General features: G+C 43.9%; 1 protein-coding gene across 1 annotated transcript in view; it reads right to left on the bottom strand.

Annotated features, from left to right (window-relative positions):
- The window catches only part of PLAGL1 (PLAG1 like zinc finger 1), a 108,206-nt gene extending 97,191 nt beyond the window's left edge, over positions 1-11,015 (bottom strand). The window contains exon 1 of the mRNA XM_044247340.1: positions 10,992-11,015. The gene's annotated coding sequence lies outside the window, so the exon portion shown is untranslated. The remainder of the gene's footprint in view (positions 1-10,991) is intronic.
- Between the last annotated feature and the right edge of the window lie 1,124 nt (positions 11,016-12,139).

Below are 12,139 nucleotides of genomic sequence, written 5' to 3'. Positions count from 1 at the left end.
TGTCCAAATTACCAAATTCCAAATTAACGATCTTTTCCTATAGTCTATGAAATCTCCCAATTTAGAGAACAGTGTCTCTTACTCTTTTATTACAAATAAATACCTTCAGGCAAAACCCACTGACAAATATTCAGAAATTAAGTGGAAAAAAATAATTTTAGAACAATTTAGGTTTTATTTAGCAACATATATTAACGTATAATCAGCTGTAGACATTAGCATAATCAGATTATATGATATTGCCTCAAATACGTAATTTATTTCCCCAAATTTCTCTATATATCATGCAATTAAATTGCAAAATGTATTTCAAAAAATAACGAAACCACTCAATACAGGAAACCGCAATAAGCAAAAGACTAGGACACAGGGAAACCAGTAACTGCAACATGTGTGTGTTTAATGAAAAAAAAAAATCTGTTCAGGCATATATTCAGATGCCAAGTAACTTCCATTAAAATTTTCTTCCAGAAATTCTACTTTATTGCTGTGATCCCTTTGGGTTATCAACACATACACTACAAGGACTGCTAAGGATAATCATCTACTTTTATTTTTGTCACAAACAATATCTTACCTGATGCCCTTTAAGCCAACATTTCAAATGTTTTTGACCACAACCAACAGTAAGAAAAATTTCATATTGCAATCTAATACAAAAATATTCATGAAGTTCACATAATATTTATCTTACTAATACTGATACACTTTTTGTTTAAATACTGGTTTCATTCTACCAAAATAAAACAAGAGTTTGAAAAAAATACTGCTTCAATTATTTTATTTTACTTGTGTGTGTATGATTTTTTTTCCTCTTTTTTATTTATTTGACAGAGATCACAGGTAGGCAGAGAGGCAGGCAGAGAGAGAGAGTGGGGAGGCAGGCTCCCCGCTGAGCAGAGAGCCCAACGTGGGGCACGATTCCAGGACCCTGAGATCATGACCAGAGCCGAAGGCAGAGGCTTTAACCCACTGAGCCACCCACGTGCCCCGTGTGTGTGTGTGTGTTTTGAGAGAGTGTGAACAACTGAGCCTGGGGAGAGTTAGAGAGAGAGAGACAAAGAGAAAATCTCAACCTCAAGCAGGCTCCATGCCCAGCACAGAACCCAAATGGGGAGGGGGGATGTGCTCTATCTCACAACCCTGAGATCATGACCTGAACTGAAATCAAGAGTCCGACATTTAATGGATTGAGCCACCAAGAGGCCCTTACTCACATGTTGTTGTTTTTTTTTTTAAGATTGTATTTATTTGATACAGAGAGGCAGAGAGAGAGAGAGAGATCACAAGTAGACAGAGCAGCAGGCAGAGAGAGAGGGGGAAGCAGGCTTCCTGCTGAGCAGGGAGCCTGATGTGGGACTCAATGCCAGAACCTCGAGATCATGACCTGAGCCAAAGGCAGAGGCTTAACCCACTGAGCCACCCAGTGCCCCTCACATGTTATTTTTAATAACATGATTCTAGGTTGTTATTCAGAAGATGAATATGATTTTCCCTAGAACTAGAACAAGTGTAACTGGCTCCCATGGATGGTATATCTCTCCGCATCCATTCCATGCCACACAAGATGGAAGAGTGAATCACCACCTAGGGAAGAGCAAAAAAAAGGCTGACAGAACCATCCTGCTGTTATCTGATCAGGGTCCTCCAGAATTATGTAAGGTATTATAGTAAAAAGAATAGAACACTGAATTTAGAATTAAGTCCTACTTTTACCATGTTGGGCAGGACACTTTGCAGAAATTTAATGTTCTCATCTGTGATGAATAACACAGGCCAGGGGCTCACTCTCTTATCCACTACTCTATTCCCAGAGCCTAGAACAGTACTTGGCATGTAGTAAGTGCTCAACAGAAATTGTTGAATGAATGAATGAATGAATGAATGAATGAATATCTTGTTCATATGGTTGCAAGCAAGATATTCTGAAATAATTGGAGACCCAATGTGCTGGAAGCTTCATACTACCAAATAATTGACTAAGTGCCTTCTTTTTTCCAAGAAAAGAATAAATGGGGTTGGGAGGACTTTCTGTATTTTTCTTTTCTAACAGCTCATACATCCAGCATGTACATAACATTTTGCCCTCTTAAACCACAAATGTAAAAACTGAGTCACTCTTGGGGCTCCTGGGTGGCTCCGTGGGTTAAGCCTCTGCCTTCAGCTCAGGTCATGATCTCAGGGTCCTGGGGTCAAGCCCCATATCAGGCTCTCTGTTCAGCAGTGAGCCTGCTTCCACCCCCCCACCCCCCCACCGCATGCCTCTCTGCCTACTTGTAATCTCTCTGTCAAATAAATAAATAAAATCTTTAAAAAAAAACAAAAAAACCTGAGCTACACCAAAACCATTTAACTCCTTCTTGGTACCAAACAGATGGTTGAAAAGGGCCTCAGAACAAAATTGTAAATTACAGTACTTGATTTTTTCAGCCAAACCTGTATACTGGTAAATGTTCTGAAATTATTTTGGTTGATGCTCAATCATACTGAATTATCCTTATTAGCTACAACCTCAACATGACAAGATAAATTATTCATCGTTAATTCTTGAGTAATTCTTTTATTTTTTTAAAAAAAGATTTGTATTTATTTATTTGACAGAGATCACAGGTAGGCAGAGAGGCAGGCAGAGAGAGAGGAGGAAGCAGGCTCCCTGCTGAGCAGAGAGCCCAATGCGGGGCTTGATCCCAGGACCCTGGGATCATGACCTGAGCCAAAGGCAGAGACTTTAACCCACTGAGCCACCCAGGTGCCCCTTGAATAATTCTTATAGTTACACTATTATGCCTGCCTCTATGAGGAATACAAAAGATGCCAGTCATTGTAATCTTAACATGATTTATCAGAAAACTGTCCACTAACTATGCAAAATACTGTCTGATTAAGTATAATAAATGGTATAGATAGTAAGCCCTTAAGATATGTGGATAAAACTCATCACCTAAAATTCTAGGATTCAGGAATAATAAATGCATGGCAAATGATCATTTTCTTCACCCTCTGGTACCTTGATGAGGTCAATTACTGATCATGGTTTTTTGGCCAGTGAACATAGATAGGACCTCTAAATTCTTCCCTCTAGGCAGCCACAACCAGATATGATGACACTTATTTGTCATCTCTGGATTCAAGACTCTTTTAGTAGTTGGAGAAACGTCTTTGCTTATATCAACTATCACATGAATCTTGTCCAAATATACACCAAGAAACACATCTAACCCCTAAATCTACTCTTCTAATGGAACAGGTATCCATTTTCCTAGTCTAACAAAATGATACTATTTAACTTTAGGTCTTAAATTACTTATGTCAAATGGTGATCGTGGTCTACCAATCCGATAAAGGAAGATACTTTATGATCATGGAGGCTCATTCTGTAACAAATCACACATGATATTATAAAATATATGTTCCTTGTAACAACACAAAAGTACCTATGTAAAAATTAGTTTACCAGCTCCTTTAATAGTCCATTCCCCAGAGGTAGACAGAATTAAGTTCGATGAACATCCTTTCAAACTCCCTTTATAATTTATATTAGGAAAAAGTGTGTGTGTATATTTCTGTCTGAGTTATACCAGAGCTATTTTCTTTATGAAAATATTTCCAGCAATTTTAAATTTGAAAATGATCTACAGTATTTAATAGATGAATGATAATGCAAATGTTATATCTTGTACCTGATGCAGCTCAGTGTTCGACATAAAACACTGGAAAAATGCATTAACCCAACACTTTTTCCCCAACATGATGTTATAATGAAAGATTCCACCCAAATTTTGCTCAAGCTAAAAAAAAAAAAAGGAAACTTCTATTGAAAAATATCCTTTACATATGGTGGTATGACATACACAGAAAAATGAAGGTCTCGTTTCTTTTTTAGGAAAAATATAAAATATGAGAAATGAGCACTGAGAGGCACAGATATTCATATCCATAGTTATTCATGAAAATACACTTGCCAAGACACAAGGTATTTAGCAGAGAAGGAAGCTCGCCAAGTGCTTAGTTTGATACTTTCACTTTACATATAAGGAAGCAGATTCAAAGGTCACAAAGCCAAGAACAGAGGCAGCATGAGAATCACAACCCACCGTCTCTTGCTGTACTTGCCACACAAAACCAATGGCCTCAGCATTCTTTAATGTGAGGAAATGTGTTTATATGGTTTAAACACAATTGCCTTTATTCCCAAATCTTGCTCCTTAGGATCCCGCTCACCTGCAAAGCTTGACGTAACATCAAACCTACAATCCTTGAGGGTCCCTACAAGGTACCTTCAATCCTACAAGCCTACAATCCTTTTTCCTCATGCAGGCAGGATTCCACAGAAAGGGTCTATAGACCCACTGGCCGGTGCAGCCCCACTCTGCCCAGAACTCTGTCCTTCACTTGCATCCTTAGCAAAGTCCTGAGGCTCCAGGAAGAGAAATGTGGCCTGCTCATCTCCAGATACAGAGCCACAGTTGTCAAAGGGATAAATAGTGAGTACAGGTGCCTTTAGGGAAAAAAGTACGTTCCCATGATTAATGATGATGAGGCCTGAGAGAAAAACTCTGGTCCCCACGATTATATAATCAATGTCTTGATTTGGGTTCTGTATTCAGAGATAGATTCATGTTCCAGATAAATAGCAGCCCTATAATTTGGGCTAAAATGTAGCCTTTGATAGTTCTTATACTAGTAACACTCTTACTTTTGAAAGCAGATACACTTTTCCATAATGAAACAGCAGAAGGTCAACACAGAAAACAGACAAAAGGAAAGCAGAGTTGGAGCAGGAACATGTAAAAGAGATTTCACTTTACTTTTCCCTTATCCCTTTTCCTAACCCCCATCCACCTTGGGGCAACCTGGAGGAACCCTTGAGCTCCAGAGAATTCATTTAAACAACTTTATATAGTTTGACACATTCACCTTTATTAAGCCACATCAACACCTATATAAAGACAGAGTAACTAACATTTTACACATAGCAAATTGATAATAACAGGTAGTGTTCTATTTACCTTTTGTTTGCTAAAAATTTTCTACTCTGATTTTTCTCAAACATTAAAAAACTATTAATATCTTCTTCTGTCTCAGATAATGTGTATATTAAAACATTTTTCTTCTCATCACAGACCCACTTCTCCACCCTCCCCACCATGTCCCCAGCCCAGGGCTGTTCCATCACTGGCAAGAGGGGCACAAGCCCATTGCCAGCGTCATGCAGGCACCTCACAGTGGTCCAGAGAACCAGACTCTTCCCTGCTCACCTTCCAACTTACCCCCAAACCCCAAATCTTCAAGTTGCTAAAGATGTTATATTCCCCTCAATCCTCTTGCAAAAATGACACCAAAATTAGTTCCATCAGCTCACACTTCTGAGCCCCTACCCCAAAGCCTGGTCTAAGTAATTGGGCCCCTGGGGTCAGGGGTTGTTGCTAGGAGGGGGTGCTGTAGGCCATCCCATTTCCTCTGCACCACTCACCTCCATTCCTCTCACCACTAGATGCTGCTTTTATCTTCCTTTAGCCTAAAGTCTTCAGGTTTGTGGACCTATACAAATGGATGGCCAATTCAGAAGCTACTTACTATTGTGGCTGCACCTTCAGCCAGATCTCAATCTAAGTTTAGGCTGAGCCAAGACCTGATTATCTCTAAAAAGAGAGACTCAAGGGGCACCTGGGTGGCTCAGTGGGTTAAATCGCTGCCTTCGGCTCACGTCATGATCCCAGGGTCCTGGGATCTAGCCCCACATCGGGCTCTCTGCTCAGTAGGGAGCCTGTTTCCTCCTCTCTGCCTGCCTTTCTGCCTACTTGTGATCTCTGTCAAATAAATAAATAAAATCTTAAAAAAAAAAAAAAGAGAGAGAGACTCAAAATTCATACACATATACTGAAGCTAGAATTGGTGTAGTTGCCGAAAGAGTCCTCAAAAGTAAATTCTCACATACTAGAATTTCTCCAAGGGACAATGACCTCCAACTTAAGAGAGATTCTCATGACTAAATCAAAATCATGAACACCTACAAGTGGTTGACAAAGCTAAGCAAATGCCAGTGATCTGGGAGCCCTGGAAAGGGAGACTTAAAGTGAAGCATGACAGTCGATGGATCTCTATCACTGCACAGAGGAGAGACCAGCCGTGGGCTCACTGCCTGGTGAAGGGGAGCTCACAGGTTTCCGTGGCTTCATGACACTATCATGCAGGATCAATCAACTCCTCTGTTCTCTTTCCTCAACAAGTTGCCCTCCAGCCTTTACCTGGTTACCTCTGTCATAATGTAAATGCCTCAACCTACTAATCTGAAAAGGCAAGTGAGCCTGGCCTGCTAGTCACTTTCATCTTTCAGGTGTAAATTAATAATCTAAAAATGGGATGATTTAGACAGATTTGGATTTGTTCATTTACTGTGACTCAGACCCACAGGTCCTGCTAACATCTGGGCAGAGCTCAAGGGCCTTTGTGTCTGATAACAAAGATCCCCAAATCCTCTCCAGACACCTGCCCTCCACTTTCCTTCCCTGGGGATCCTAGGACTTCCTGATCTCTAAACTCTGTTCCAGGAATAGGGAAGAATCATTTATACTTTGATAAATGCTCTTCGCAGCCCTAACCCAAACTCCCTCAGGTGTTTTCAGTATATTTAGCAAATGTATTCAATAGAGAGTTAATGCCTATTGTAACTAATGACTAAACAGACCAAGACACCTTGTGAATTTCAGGGAGCCTTGTAACTGGCAGAGGAAATTTGCCTTGCCACTAGTATTCTCCCAGGGATGCTGTGCACTAAGGAAACCTGCTTTGGTCTTTCCGGATGCCTGGGATTAGCTGTTGGGGATGAGCCTCAAGGTCCCAGTTATCTATTCTCCTACTCCTTCAGCTCTTTATCCCTAATGCCATCCTCAGGGGACCAGAGTTTGAAAGGCCATTCTGACCCTGTAGGAAGGCTGCAGTCTGCTCTCCTCCACCACGAAGAGTTCTCAAACCTTTTGGGAGACTGTGCCATACCCACTTGGCATTTACATTCACCCCACCACTTGTTTCTTCACTACTTCTTGGGCTATCTGTTGACTTTTTACCTTGAGTATCACCTACAGCACTCAACACTATCCTAGGCATATGCAGTTCTGATTGCTTAAGAAGGTTAAAAATGCTAAATTGAGGGGTACCTGAGTGGCTCAGTGGGTTTAGTGTCTGTCTTTGGCTGAGGTCACGATCCCAGGACCTTGGGATCCAGTCCTACACTGGGCTCCCTGCTCAGCAGGAAGTCTACTTCTCCCTCTCCCTCTACCCCTCCCCCTCAGCTCTTGCTCTCTAGCATGTGCAGGCTCCTTCAAATAGATAAAATCTTTTAAAAAATGCTAAATTGAGAGTTATGAAGTTGAGAATCCTTTGCAGGTAAAAGGAGAAAGATGATCCATGAAGATTAAAGGTACACCTTCATTAAGGAAAAAAAAAATGAACCAAAGCTGGGGGCTGCTCTCCAAAACATTATTTCTTTATACTTTTCTGCATCCTTGTTTTACATCGAAGAGAGTCTTGGTTATACTTCTCCATTGCGAATTACCAATTAACATTCTAATTAAGATCTGACCCACAGCCATGATGCATGATCCCCTCCCCCACCTCTCCAGGGACCAGACGTCTGTGACCGGGGATATGCAAGGAAATATTTTTGCACCAGAATCACCAGCAGCTGCAGATGAAAGCAGTTGAGTTGCTGAGCAATAAGGCTACTTTTCTAGTAATATTACGACACATTACTGGAAATTGGAGCAAGGGGCTCCCCATTTTAGAGCTCTTCCATATAGGGCTTCCTTATGGCTTTCCCATGGTCTCCCTCCCATCCATAAGCCCAAGAAAAATATAATTTTCATAGAAATCAACAATGAGAAGTGGAGAGTCACTGAGTGCTGTTGTTCGTGAAAGAGCTGAAACAGACACACACGGTTACAGCCTTTGGCCCTTTAAACACCAGGGAGGGGCGACTTTAGCCAGAACCCCATCAGCAACAGTGAGGAGCAGGAGAAACGCAGACACAAAATCGCAAAAGACAGAGCTTCTCCCTTCAGTTCAGCTACCCATTACCTATATGACTTTCACAAGCCAGCTTGGCCCAACTCCAACTGGAAAAAGAGGACAGAGCTATCTGCCTGGCTCACGGTGCTTCTACTAGGATCAAGTAAGGGGAGATAAGAACAGCAAGAGTAGAGGCCAGTGGTGACTGAGGCCTTATCACAGCCAGGTGCCTCCTAAGCATCATAGCTGTTAATCCTCACAAGTCTCCTAGAGATCATATTATCCTCATTTTACAAATGAGCAGACGCAGGTAGTTAAAGTCATCAGTCAAACTCAGAACTGTTGAACCCATGCTTTAACCACCACACTATACTGCTTCCCACTATGTTCTGAAATAACTTTGAAAACTAAGAGTCCATACACATTGAATCCCTGAAGAAGCTAGTGGCCATGTTTGATTTCCGCACTTTTTTTTTTTTTATTCTTCCCTCCCAACAAGTACCCCCTCGCTACCAATTCTACCAAACTCCGTACTCTTCCCGACCTCCTCCTCCTCCTAATTATTCCTTTTGTTTTTTATTCCTGTTGCAGCTTTCCTCTTGCGCTTTCTCCTCTATTAAATCATATTAAGCTTTCCTAATGAACACAATGAAAACCACCCCAGAAAGGGCACATTTTTAAAAATATGCATATAACAGACTTTATCTGAATATTATTTTTAAGTAGAGATAAATATTTAGTAAGAACGCAGGACACACTGAAAAGTTTGTTGTTTTTGACAACCCCTTTCTTGGATTAACTTTAGACCCAGCTGAGACTTTTACAAAGATGAAATGACAGAAAGCTTAGTAAATTTCGAAAAGAGTCATCATGAAACCAAAAGTCATTTCTACTTTAGATTGTCAGCATATGATTACACTAGAATTTCATCAGATTGAAAAATAAGAACACAGACTTGACTACACAGAGAATCCTCAATTCTCAAAGCTTTTAGAGAAGTGTGATGTTTACCCAGCTCCAGGGTAATGCCCTTCCCCTGAGGCTGACGGGGCTGCTCTTTCTTCTGGGCCACATGGAACTCTGCTCATTCCACAGCGTTATTATCATCTGAACCAGTTTATATCGTGGCCTGTTTCACACACCACTCTCCTCCACTAGCCAGAGATAGCTCGAACAAAAACCTGCGTTTTATTCATCTTTGTATTTCTAAAATGCCTGGTACATCAAGATCCCCAACATAGGTCTGTTGAGTAACGGAACCCAAATTCACATTTATCAGGGGAGCATGCAGCCTTCGGCCTGACTGGGATTATGACAGGGCAGGACACACTGCTGATCACTGGCTTTTGATTTGCCTCTATGAAAAATAATCTAAAGCCTTTGGTTTTTTTTAAGAGGAGGAAATGTACATGGAGAGCCTTTTCCAAACCATCATCCTGAGATGGGGCAGGCTGGAGCTCGCTTGTGTCTTTTCCAAATGATTCTGATTTTCTGAGTTACAGTTTACACCAAGACTGTTACAGATCAGACTACCTGAAAGCAAACACTCCTTTTCCCTGCAAGGTTTTTTTCTTCCATTCCCCTCCCACTTAATCCAAACACCCCTTGCAGGACCAAAGCATGCGTCCTTTGTGGCCACCGAAACAGAATTGTGGATCGTTATTCTGATTTCTCCCTTTTCCACACTTTGTTCATTCTATACCTTTATTAGGATCTTAACCAGCTTACTGGTTACTTAACCAGGTTACAGGTTACTACTTTACAGGTGAGGAAACACGGTGCTTAAAGTTTGTTCAATGGTCACACTGAGTAAAACCCAATCCCTCCACTTCCTGATTTCTAATCAAGTGCCCATAGCAAAATCCCCAGGGAAGCTTTTACAAAATTAATTAAATAAATAATGTCCGGGGCCAGGGCTTCAACCCCATCACTTCTGGCTCGGGATCTTTGGGGTGGGTCCAACAAGGTGTACTTTGAAAAACTCTGCAGGTGCTTCTGGGAGGCGCCTGAGGTTTGGCCATCCGGCACCAGACAGTATAAACCTTGTAGTGTCATTACGCATTCCGTAAACACCTCACAGTATTTCTGTTTTCATTCAAGTGGCCAGACAGACGCTCAATACCACGACACTGGAGTAAGTCTGATAATTGTCACTTATTTTTCTCAGTAGGAGCGGCTTCTACGAGCCTCTTCACACTTAAGTAAACGAAACCCGGGGGTCACTTTCCTTCCGCCAAGCCGCCCGCGCCCCCAGCGCACACACCCCGAAGCAGGGCAGCTGTTGCCGATAACAAACACAGCTGCGCACCTGCAAAAGCCACGGCGACCGCCGCTGCAGGCAGCGTGTCCCGCACGCCACCCAGCAAGGCCACCCCAATTCTCTGTGCCTTGTCGAGGGTGTTGGAGGCACCACGATCCCCGGTCCCTTTTCTCCCGAAGTCTCTGGGGACTTCCCCCCGCCGCCACTCGGTCATTTTCTTCCCATCACTTCGGTCTCTCGGGGGACAAGCTACGTTTGAACTTGATATTCTCACGTTTGGGGTGGTTCAGAAATTACCCTGCGGTCAACGCAGAGGTCCCCGCACCCTCCGCTCCCAGCCTCTGTGCACCCAGAGTTGGATAAGGCAAAACACGCCCTCCGCTCGGGGACTGCGGGGCGGGCGGTAGGTGGCGGCTCCTGCGCTCGCTCGTCACCGTCACCCGCCCCGCCCCGCTCCGCCCGGCGTAGGAGCGAGCAGCGGCCGACCCGAGAGAAAGGGGAAGCGCGCCCCGAGCTAGAGGCGGCCCGCCGGCGGCCGGTGCGCCCCTCGGCACGCGGGAGCGGCCTCGCCCGGCGGCCTCGGGTCGCGAGGCTTCTCCGCCTCGCCCCGCCCCGCCTCGCTCCGCCCCGCCGGCCTCCGGCACCTGCCGCGGACCCCGCGCCCCCACCTGCGCGCCGCTCCCCCCACCACGGCCGCCGCCGCCCCGCCGGCCGAGCGCCTCACCTTCGAGTCCTCCCGCCTCGCCGCCAAGTTTCCCCTCCTAAAAAGTTCTGGGGTCCGATCCCGGGGCCCGGCGCGGGCAGCCGAAGGGAAGCGGACGGTCTGGGCGGCCGCCGGGCGAGCAGCACGGTTCCGACTCGGCGGCGCGGAAAAGGAGAAGGGGAAGGGGAGGAAGGGGCGGGGAGCCTCGGCGGGGTGATCCCCTCCGACCCCAGCCTGCCCGCGTTAGCCGCTCGCAGGGACTTGAGCGCTGATTTTACGCCCCGCAGTTGGCTCCCTCTCCCAATAACCAGCACCCGCATGGCTAAGAGTTTGGGCTCTGGGGTCAGGCTGTTTTAAAATCTCGCTCCACTACTTACAACTGTGTGATCTTGGGCAATTTACTTTACCCCTCTTTGCAAAATGAGGAGAACAATAGTACCCATCCAGGGCGAATCCAGATTTTGTGAGACCTGAAACTTAAACAATGAGGGGTAGGGGGCTTCATCGAGGGAAGATGTAAAATTAGATTCAGGGCTTTGGAAGGGACTTGGACAAGAGAGGAGGCCTGAACCTTCGCTAGCTTTACATACCAAACGCCTTGATGGGAGAATTAAATGAAATGAACCACGGGAAACCCTACAATGGGTCCTGATACATTCGACAGGTGTTTATAGGCATGATTGTAGCCAGTCAGGTGGACCTGGGACCTGGGAGGGGAAGTAATAACACTGTCAATATGTGCCAGGTGTTTTAAATACACACTGTACTTAATTCATGCACGTTATGCCAATTTTACAGTTCAAAAACGCAAGGCTCAGAGAAGTCCTACAACGTGCTTATGGTCACGTAGGACCCAGTTCTGCCACATTGCAAGTGCCTGGATTTTCCACAATTTCACCTCACAAATACTAATATGTAAATATCTTCTATAGTTTTTTTTGTTTGTTTGAACGAGAAAAGAAAGAAGAAATTCCCCCACGAGAAATGCCTCAGAAATACCTGTTTCTGAATTTTCACTGCAAAATTTCCCCAGCTCAATACAACAGCAAATAAACTGCCCTTGAAATCACACCCAGTGCATGTGAAGTACCCTGTTGTAAAATCAATAAATGGCTTTACTTAAATGTGTTCAGGTTACACATTTGCTTGCTCTGCTAGCACTGTGTGTT

The sequence above is a fragment of the Neovison vison genome, chromosome 1 (genome assembly GCF_020171115.1).
Source record: "Neovison vison isolate M4711 chromosome 1, ASM_NN_V1, whole genome shotgun sequence".
NCBI classification, from domain to species: domain Eukaryota; kingdom Metazoa; phylum Chordata; class Mammalia; order Carnivora; family Mustelidae; genus Neogale; species Neogale vison.
Note: the sequence above shows the minus strand (reverse complement) of the source record. Positions and strands in the feature narration are given on the sequence as shown.